Raw genomic sequence first — 10486 nt, forward strand, 5'->3', positions numbered from 1 at the left:
ACGAGAAGAATTATCTGACCCACGATTTAGAGTTAGCCGCGGTGATTCATGCACTAAAGATGTGGAGGAACTATTTGTATGACATTCATGTTGATATCTATACGGATCATAAGAGCCTTCAATATATCTTCAATCAAAAGGAATTGAATTTACGCCAAAAAAGATGGTTGAATTTACTGAAAGACTATGACGTTGATATTTTATACCATCGGGGAAGGCGAATGTAGTAGCCGACGCCCTCAGCCATAGATCTATGAATAGCATGTCATATTTACAGACAGAGAAGTATGGGATAGCCCATGAGATTCATCAGCTAACTAGTCTTGGAATTCGATTACTGGACTTAGGTGATACAGGAGTTACTATTCAGGACATGACAACATCCTCTTTAGTAACTGAAGTGAAGGAACGCCAGCATGATGATCTTGTGCTAGCTCATTACAAAGATACATCCCCTCAAAAGGAGAATACATCATTTGAGATTACAGGAGATAAAGTCTGTTGACACCCAATTTTGTCCATCCTTACTCCATATTATGCTAATGAGTTACTATTTTATTTAAGAGTCATAATAATATTTATAAGCATTTTTTTATGTATTATAACAAGTACTACAACTTTTTATTATTATTATTATTATTATTATTATTATTATTATTATTATTATTGTTGTTGTTGTTGTTGTTACATCCTTTATAATTTGTTTTTACTACATAGTAGCAACTTTTAAAAATATAAAAGCATTTACAATTTATTCTTTAGCTTGTTCAAATATTTATATAAAATATTATTTGTTTTTTTAACTTCTTGTATCTTATTTTTTATTTACTAATTATCATTCCTAATTACTTTATTATTATGTCATTTTAATTTAATAGTCGCTCAATTATCAACCTTACACCTAACCCCAAAATCAATTAAGCCGAATTCCCCTAAATAGCCTTTAGCCTCTAAACTGATAACTTTTCCAATTCCCAAAATTCAATTGCGCCAGCAACTCGCCAACACCTTTCCCCAATTCTTTGATTTGCTTTCTTTATTTATTTCTCTTTTCTTTCCTTTTTTTAAAATTTTCTTTCCTTAATTCTTTTCTTCTTCAAATCTGTAAAGAAATTGTGATTGGGAGCCGTGATTTTAGCTTCAATTTTAGTCGAAATCACTATCGTAATTGAAGGTTTGTATGTTCTTCTTTCCATCTCAACATCCGTAGGTTCAAATTAATTAGATGAACTTGGACATGATATAAGGTAAGAGCTCTAATTCTTCTCTATTTTAATACTATTTTTATCTTTTAGTAGTGAAAATCTTTTATTTGGATGGACTTTACTCTGCTACGATTAATTTTTTCAAATGGAAACCCCTATCCCCTTTTATTGCTATGACTCCAATTCTACCGTGATTGTTTGGGTCTGATTTTGATAGCTCAATTGGAGACCGTAACGGCTATAAAGGATTCAATTATAAATACGGATGGTTTTGGGGAGGCTCTGTTTATCTCTGCAACTCACATATTATACTTCCATACCTTACATCTGTAGATAGCTCCCAATTACACGCTTCAGAGAACTGGCTTTTGATCACTGCTTTGATCACTGTTTCACTGCTAGTTTTTTTTTTCTTTTCGCTACTTCTATGCTTTGCCGACCATAAGCCAAAGCAAGGCTTATTTTTTTTAAAAATTAGTTTGATACAATCTGGATGTATCGAGTTCAAGTATTGGTTTCTCCTTATTGCTGTTTGAATTTTCGCACGTATTACTGCATACTTTGGAGAGTATCTGGCTTATTTGTTGCTGTTGAAGTTACTGGATTTCTAATCTTCTTATTATATTGTTATTCCGCTCTCCAACTGGTTAGTTCCCTGAACGACGCATGATAATTTCTTTATGTGTTAATTGTATGGTAGAATAGACTTGTTTTTTGTCCTCTGCTCTCTTAAAATTTTCGTCTCTTTTATTCTATTTGCACGTTGTATTTGCACTTGGACATGCCGAATGTTGTGCGACATTCCATTTCGAGCATGCCAAGTTAATAACCAGGTACGTCACTTAATCGCTATGTGTTGTGCCTCCCGTATGGTTCCCTGATTCGTTGTACATTAGAAGTCACCTCTTAGGTCTAACTATATGAATTTGAATTGACATCACGTCTTGCAATATCCTTGAATGAGATAGTGTGAACATGTCGATCACCTAATAACCATTGTCTAGACCTAAGGAAGTTAGCTTGATATCTAATGCTTGAGATTTCAATGTTTAACAATGAACTCCAGGATGTTTCTTGCTTGAAAGTCATGATTTGTATTTGCCTATTTTCTCACTGTTAGACTTATCCTAAATAGGTACCATGTTATTAGGATTTTAATCATTTTGATATCATGACTTTATGCTTAACAGAACTTATTTGCTATTGAATACTACAAGCTGGGATGTTTGAGTTCAATTCAATCACTTAAATATCATGTTTTTTAGGACCTACGCCATTCATTCATGCTTCTGTGTCAAATTTGAAGTTTCTAGTGTTGTTTTTCTCCTTGACTTGGTTTAACTTGGACATATTCACCTATAGATTATGTGTTTAGAAGATAATGCTTTAACTAATAATAGCAAAGTTGTTTCTTTGGAAAATAGTCCAAGTTGTCTGCTTTCTTTGTGCGTTTGTTGCTTCTGTTCGATTGCAGGGGCCTAGACTTGATAGTTTTGGCCAAAGTTCAACTTTTCAGACCTGAGTTTGGAGTAACAGGGAGATTAGGAAAGCTCATAAGAGTCTACGAGGAGTCTGCCAAAGTTTGAAGTTCAGTTAGCTAATTTCCTAGGCTCTAGTTATAAGCTCTATTCAGATAGCATGTAATAACTGAATGTAATAGTGAAACGGGGCTACTTGGGATAAGGGATATTTCATGCGTGTGTGCTATGTGATTACCTGTTGTTATTTGCTTTCATTTCTTCTTGAAAACATGTTAACACATTAAATTGGATAGCTTTTGCATTTGAGCTTTCTGTGGTGCCTTGGTCCTTAGTAACGTTTTCTTACTTGTATGTTGGGTTCACTTTAAAAGATAAATACTGTCATTTGTCTTTGACCAAAGCTTCTAAGCCTTTACTTTTTTTTCTGTTCCTTTTAATTAATTCAGAACTTCGTTTTAATTTAGCCCAACGTCTGCTTCATATTTTTTATTTCTTTAGATCTAATCACTTCTTTATACGTATGCTTATATTATGAGTATTATTCAAGAAGACTTATCATATTTTACAGTACGCTTGACCATTTTTTACTACATTAACAATTACTTAATTAATTCGGAGGCCAACATGAGCCCTTACTTGCCTTATGTGTTATTTGTGTAAGTCCCAATATGCTCCTTTTATGTGACGCTAATAAGAATAGAAGTAGAAGTTTGAGATTTTTCTTAAGTCTAGAACCATCCCTTTAAAATAGTATTCAAAGCCTCCTGGACTATAGGAAGGGACGGGTAATTTTGAATTAAGACGCGATTTAGAATTAAATAGTGCGCTTTAGGTAACAACTTAAAAATACTAATGAGGGTAGCAGACATAATACACAAATTGCCCAAATAGCCATTGCACTTTTGGCTATAAAAGTCTTAGTAGGCTTTGCACGGGAGTTGATCCATTAGGTGTAAAAACTTAGGCTCCTCTTTTACTAAATAATCATGCCATACTCTATTTATTTATATTCATATTCATATTTGTTGCTGGATTAGTTACGCTTTACTTTTTGCATCCAATAGTTTTATACTATTACTTGAATCTGTATTGTTTCTATGTAAAGGCTATTTTTATTAGTAATAAAAACTCGTTTCGCTTTCGCCCAAATTTTTTCTTACCCCTTAATATATTTTTTAAATGACTATTTTGATACAGCTTTATGTGCGATTCATTTTATACAAAACTTCCTTTCTTTTACCTATTGCTAGAAGGTGTTCTTTCTCCTTTTTCATGCCTATCTCACTTAGGATAATTAATAGACGACTCGCGTCATTTAATATAGATTACTAACTTGCAATTTAGTTTTCATTCATCCCACTTAGTTTAAAATTCGGCCGGGACCCACAATTGTGGACCTCGAAGAGTGCCTAACACCTTTTCTCCGAGGTAATTTGAGCCCTTACCCGATCTTTGATGGGGTTGACTAGTCAAACAGAGAGTTATCCGTAAATAGGTGCCCTAATGCACCTTAAAAAATCGTTAGGTGGCAAATCTTCTCTTTTATTACCTATTTAAAAGAGTTGTCACATGTCGAAACCCGCTTTCGCGAGAAAATGGGGTGCGACAGAGTCCTCAGATATCAAGGTCAATTATGTGTTCTAATGTGGCAGGGTTGCGCCAGCAGGTTATGAGAGAAGCTCACTAATCTTGTTATTCTTTTTATCCAGGAGCGACGAAGATGTATCATGATATCAGGGGAATATACTGGTGGGACGAAATGAAGAAGGATATAGCAGAGTTTGTTGCTCAGTGCCCTAATTGTCAGTAGGTTAAGATTGAGCATCAGAAACCCTGTGGATTGTTACAGGCTATAGAGATTCCGACTTGGAAATGGGAAGTGATTAATATGGATTTCATCATAGGCTTACCTTGTACCCAACGTAAGTTCGATGCTATATGGGTTATTGTCGATAGACTTACAAAAGTAGCCCATTTTCTGTCTGTCAGGACTATGTATTCAGCAGAGGATTATGCAAGGATTTACATTAAGGAGATAGTACGACTTCATGGTGTCCCTATATCTATTATCTCAGATAGAGGTGCTCAGTTTACACCTAATTTCTGGAGGTCCTTCTAAAAAGAATTGGGGCCTCGGGTAAGTCTTAGTACAATATTTCATCCACAGACAGACGGTCAGGCTGAGCGTACTATTCAGACACTGGAGGATATGCTACGGTCTTGTGTGATGGACTTCAGGGGTAGCTGGGATGATCATCTTCCACTTATTGAGTTCGCATATAATAATAGTTATCATTCCAGATGGCTCCATACGAAGCTCTTTACGGACGAAAGTGTAGGTCTCCTATATGATGGTTCGAGATTGGGGAAACTAAGTTAGTAGGACCAGAGTTGGTATAGCAGGCAGTTGAGAAGATTAAGCTTATAAGGGAAAGGCTATTAATAGCATAGAGTCATCAGAAGTCTTATGCAGATAATCGACGACGAGACTTGGAGTTTCAGGTAGACGACTGGGTATTCCTAAAGGTATTACCGATGAAAGACGTTATGAGATTCAGTAAGAAAGTAAATCTTTGCCCTTGGTACATTGGACTTTATAAGATTATACGCAGAGTAGGCCAAGTAGCATTTGAGTTAGACTTGCGTTCCAAATTGAAGTATGTACATCCAGTCTTTCATGTGTCTATGCTCCGTAGGTGTATTGGAGATTTCTCTAAAGTCATTCCAGTTGACGATGTTCAGGTTACAGAGCAGCTATCATATGAGTAAGCTCCCATTTCTATACTAGATAGATAAGTTCAGATATTAAGAACTAAGGATGTAGTTTCAGTTAAAATACTTTGGATTAACAATAATGTGGAGGAGATACCTCGGGAAGCTGAAGAAGAAATGAAAACTAGGTATCCTCACTTGTTTCCACTTCCGGAGGAGGATCAGACTGAGACATCACAGCCTTGAGGTACGTATATGATACTTGATTCTTATGTTAGTTATCGTTATTGATCGTGTGAGGCTGTAACGACCCGACCGGTCATTTTAAACATTTGCACTTCGCTCGGTTGTTTGAGGGCATGAGTAGCTCCCTATGATGTACTTTGACTTGTGTGAATCGTTGGTTTTAGGTCGCAGGTATTTCGGAATCGAATTGGAAGAATGAATTTCATTGTTGAAGCTTTAAATTGGGAGAGTTGACCAAAATTTGACTCTTTAGCATTCGATCTCGGATTCGAATCCTGATAATTTCAATAGCTCCGTATGGTGATTTTGGGCATAGGAGCGTGTCCGAAATATTATTTGGAGGTCCGTAGAGGAATTAGGCTTGAAATGCCAAAAGTTTAATTTTTGAGAAGTTTGACCGGGGGCTGACTTTTTGATATCGGGTTCGGAATCCGATTCTGAAAATTGGAATACCTCTGTTATGTCATTTATGACTTGTGTGCAAAATTTGAGGTCAATCGGACGTGATTTGATAGGTTCCGGAGTCGTTTGTAGAAATTAGAAATTTCAAAGTACATTAGGCTTAAATTAGTGTGTAATTCATGGTTTTAGCGTTGTTTGAGGTGATTTGAGGATTCGACTAAGTTCGTATGATATTTTAGGACTTGTTGGTATATTTGGTTGAGGTCCCGAGGGCCTCGGGTGAGTTTCGGATGGTTAACGGATCAAAAATTGAACTACAACAGCTGCTGCAATTTCCTTCTGTTGGAAATTTCTTCTGCCAGATTCGAGCCCAGAAATCTCTCGGAATCGAACCCAGAAATCGAGCCCAGATGTGAGCCCAGATCGAGCCCAGGGTCGAGGGCCACGATCGAAGCCATAATCGAGCCCAGAGTCGAGGGCCATGATCGAAGGCCTAGGATCGAGAACCAGAATCAAGGGCTAGGATCGAGGACCAAGATCGAAGGCCAAGATCGAAGACCTCGATCGAAGGCCAAGATCGAGGCAGAACCGAGGTTGTCTGGGCAGAATTATAAAAATAGGGACTTCGTCCCATTTGTCATTTTTGACAAATTAGAGCTTGAGGAGAGGCGAATTATCATGATTACATGATATTGAATTATCATCGAATAATCCGACTAGATTACATGATTTTGGGTTGTAAATCGGAGATTGGAACTTAGAAATTTGGAAATAATATTTGTAGATTTGAGGGTCGAGTTGAGATCGGATTTTGGTAAAATTAGTATGGGTATACTCGTGATTGAATGGGTTTTCGGATTTTGTAACTTTTGTCGGGTTCCGAGACGTGGGCCCCACAGGCGATTTTTGAGCCAATTTTGGATTTTGGTCTAATTTTATAGTTTTTCTTGTGGAATTCATCCCATTAGCACGTATTGATGGTATTGTACTGATTGTGAATATATTCGGAGCATTTGGAGGCCGAGTCCAGAGGCAAGATCATTGCGGGTTAGAGATTTGACCGGTTTGAGGTAAGTAACGATTGTAAATCTAGTACTGAGGGTATGAAACCCCAGATTTCGTATCATTCTACTATTTTGAAGTGACGCACATGTTAGGTAATGGGCGTGTGGGCGTGCACTGTTGGGGTTTTGTGACTTGGTCCGCCCCGTAGCAACTGTAAAGTTGCATACTTTGTTGAAACCATATGATACTTATATGTTTTAGAAAGAATTTCTGTAAATTGGGCCGAATGCCATGTTTGGGCCTTGCGCCAAAGCTGTTTGGACCCTTAGGGGCTGTTTCTTACCATCCTCTCACTGATTTTGATTGAAAATATATACTCAGTCATGTTTATACTTGTTTACCGCATAACTTAGTTGTATGACTCTATTTTGATGCATATAAATGTTTTGGCCGAATGCCCTGTTTTACTGAAATGCCCGAGTGGCTTGAGAGGTTTATGACTGAGTGAGGGCGAGGGCCTGATTTGTGAGGATGAGTATAGATCGGGGCTGCCCACCTGCAGCATATTTATGACTGAGTGAGGCCGAGGTCCTGATTTGTGAGGATGAGTGTGGATCGGGGCTGCCCGCCTGCAGCATACTTTATTATTTTGGCACGTGAGTTATCCGTGCAGATTATAGCGCTTGGGCTAAAGGAGCCCCTCTGGAGTCTGTACACACCCCCAGTGAGCGCAGGTACCTACTGAGTGCGAGTGTTGAGTGCTGAGTGACTGGGAGGCATGAGCGATTGTGAGGTATGCCCGAGTGGCACGAGTGACTGTGAGGTTTGCCCTAGGGGCTGTATATGAGTGATGTTTTGCCCGATGGGCTGTTTATGATTTCATCATTTTTGCTCACCTTTGCATTGAGCCTTTGTTTGAAAAACTGTTGGAAAAATATCTTTAAATGATTTTTTTACTGGAACTGGATTTAAACGAGATGTTTGATTCAAATCCTGATTTTTAAGAGCATGTGGTATTTTACTGAGATTTCCTGATATGAACGTTATATGCTTTATTGCTCGTCATTACTGCTCAGTCTTTATTTATTGTTGTTACTTACTGAGTTGGCGTACTCACGTTACTCCCTGCACCTTGTGTGCAGATTCAGGTGTAGTTGGACACGGTAGCGGTTATTGAGTGTTCTGGTTGCAGATTTTCTTGGAGATAGCAAGGTAGCTGTTTGGCGATTGCAGCCCCTGCTCTTCTCCCTCTTATCTTCCTCTAGTTGTATTTAGCTATTTTTCGGGCTGAGTTAGCCTTGATATTGTTAGACAGATTGTAGTATATGCTCATGACTAGCGACACCCCGATGTCGGGCTTTTCTTTTCTGCACTTCTATTTTTCTTAAATTTGAACTCTTTAAATGGAGGTTCTATGTTAAATAACCTTGAAATTATCTTTGAAATGAAAATATTGGTTCGTTTTGGAAATGAGTCGGCTTGCCTAGCTCCACAATAGGCGCCATCATGACAGAGGTTAGTTTGGGTCGTGACAGATTGGTATCAAAGCCTAGGTTACATAGGTTTCACGAGTCATGAGCGGATTTAGTAGAGTCTTGCGGATCGGTACGGAGACATCTGTACTTATCTTAAGGAGGCTGCAGAACCCTTAGGAAAATTTCACTTTCTTGTATTCTATCGTGCGAAAATGATTCAGCTTGAGACATAACTCTTTGAATTCCTTCCACGCATCTCGTATGCGCACATGAGCGCTCGGTATCTGTTGTGCATCGCCGGTTTGTGATTCTATGAATGAGGTTTGAGATGTGTATTATGTGTTTTGGTGATGGGCTAGTCTGGAGGACTTGAGGCCAGGTTTAAACCGTAGTTTTGGCTCGGTAGCTTCAGTCGTAACCTATACATTTGGACTCATATGCCCGATAATGACCCTACGAGTAGAATTGTGGCTAGATGAGCAGTGGAATGGCTTTGTGGTGAGTATGACGTAACTGCGGGAAGTGTTAAGACTATGTGAATGTGACGAGAAGTGTTTTCTTGAAATGTAAAGGAAGGCCATTGAGTGCTTGATTTTCATTTTGATGCGACGTACTTTCTCGAGTGTGAATGTTTTGTAGGATCTTTCACGTTGTTAAATTTTGGGGCAAATTAAATTCTCATGTCTGTCAATGAGTTTGAACTCAAGAAGAGTAAGTGGTTGTGTCGAATGGGTATTTTGATATTGATGGCTCGGGAAAGATAATCTTTGAAGAGACTTAGAGTCGGTAACATTTTATTGGTTCAGGTGCGACAGAAATACATTTCGATTTGATGCAGCATTTGGGTAGCAAAGTATGAGGGAAGACATGGCGGGAAGTGTTTCGCGGTGGTTGAAGTACTAGCAGGTCAAGTAGGAGAAGTGGAGGTTGAGAAGTTTCTTAAAAGAGATGATTTAACCGAAGTAAGAGTGGCAGATTAGCATATGAATTCATTAGTAGGGTAGTCGTGCGCCTTGAGAAAGTGTAGAATGGTTTGGAATCGTGTTTATATGTGAATCAGCCTGCATACTCTATTTGGAGTGATGGTTAGTGTACAAAAAAAGTGTGTTTGAAATGAATAGAGGCGTGAAGATCTGATTATTGTGTCAGGTGCAATATGACTTGAGTTCGGAAGATATTGTTGACATACAGTCGATGTCAATAGGGAAAATGCAGACTTATATAAATGGTGGGCGAGCATGATCTCAGGAGAATTTATGGATTTCGTGGTCGTTGCACTCAGTGCAGTGTCATTGGGAGATGTCGGTAAGGAATTCCACAGGTAGGTTATCTCCTGTGTGCAGCTAGCAGTGGCGTGATGTTGATGAAGCTTTTGCGAGGAATATTACTAGCTACCCGGTAGGAGGTCGCGTGTGTAATTTTGGCTGGAGATTCAGAATGTTCATGAAAGGCTTAATAATAGACTTCGAGAAGTCTGGCAGGTTAACGGTGCGAGACCTTGGTAATTGAGAAGGAGAAATCCTTACGGGTTCTAATTTTATATAATTGCAGCTTAAGGCTAAGTGGGGGAGTCTGCTATCTAGAGTTAATTGCACGATTATGGGTCGTATTAGTTTCGGTTCGGGGTATGCCGATGAATCAGTTATGACTTGCAGAGGTCGAGATCAAGGATGACTCGGGTAAAGGAATTTCTGGACGCAAGTTATATTACACTCTATGGTTATAGGGGGACCATAAAAATAATTGAGTATTTATTCACAGAGAATTGGTTGCGTAGGAGTGAGGGTTACTCTTTATTCCCTTGGATGTTGATGTGCTAATGGGGCACATGTCGTTTCGGTCCGTTTGGTCGGTTAATTCGAGAATGGTTACAATGGATTCAAGATTTATAAATATGGCTAGAAAACTGAGAGTTGAATTGAATGGTGTTGAGACTCGTTGCATCTCATATCATTGTGAA

The 10486-nt window shown here is 38.5% G+C and overlaps 1 long non-coding RNA gene across 1 annotated transcript; it reads left to right on the plus strand.

Moving 5' to 3' along the window:
• Positions 1-840: 840 nt before the first annotated feature.
• On the plus strand, positions 841-8521 carry LOC138898877 (uncharacterized). The gene is made up of 2 exons (XR_011410844.1): positions 841-5645; positions 8194-8521. It is a non-coding gene; the product is annotated as an uncharacterized lncRNA (long non-coding RNA).
• Positions 8522-10486: the final 1965 nt, after the last annotated feature.

This window comes from Nicotiana tomentosiformis, chromosome 1 (assembly GCF_000390325.3).
Source record: "Nicotiana tomentosiformis chromosome 1, ASM39032v3, whole genome shotgun sequence".
In the NCBI taxonomy this organism is placed as follows: domain Eukaryota; kingdom Viridiplantae; phylum Streptophyta; class Magnoliopsida; order Solanales; family Solanaceae; genus Nicotiana; species Nicotiana tomentosiformis.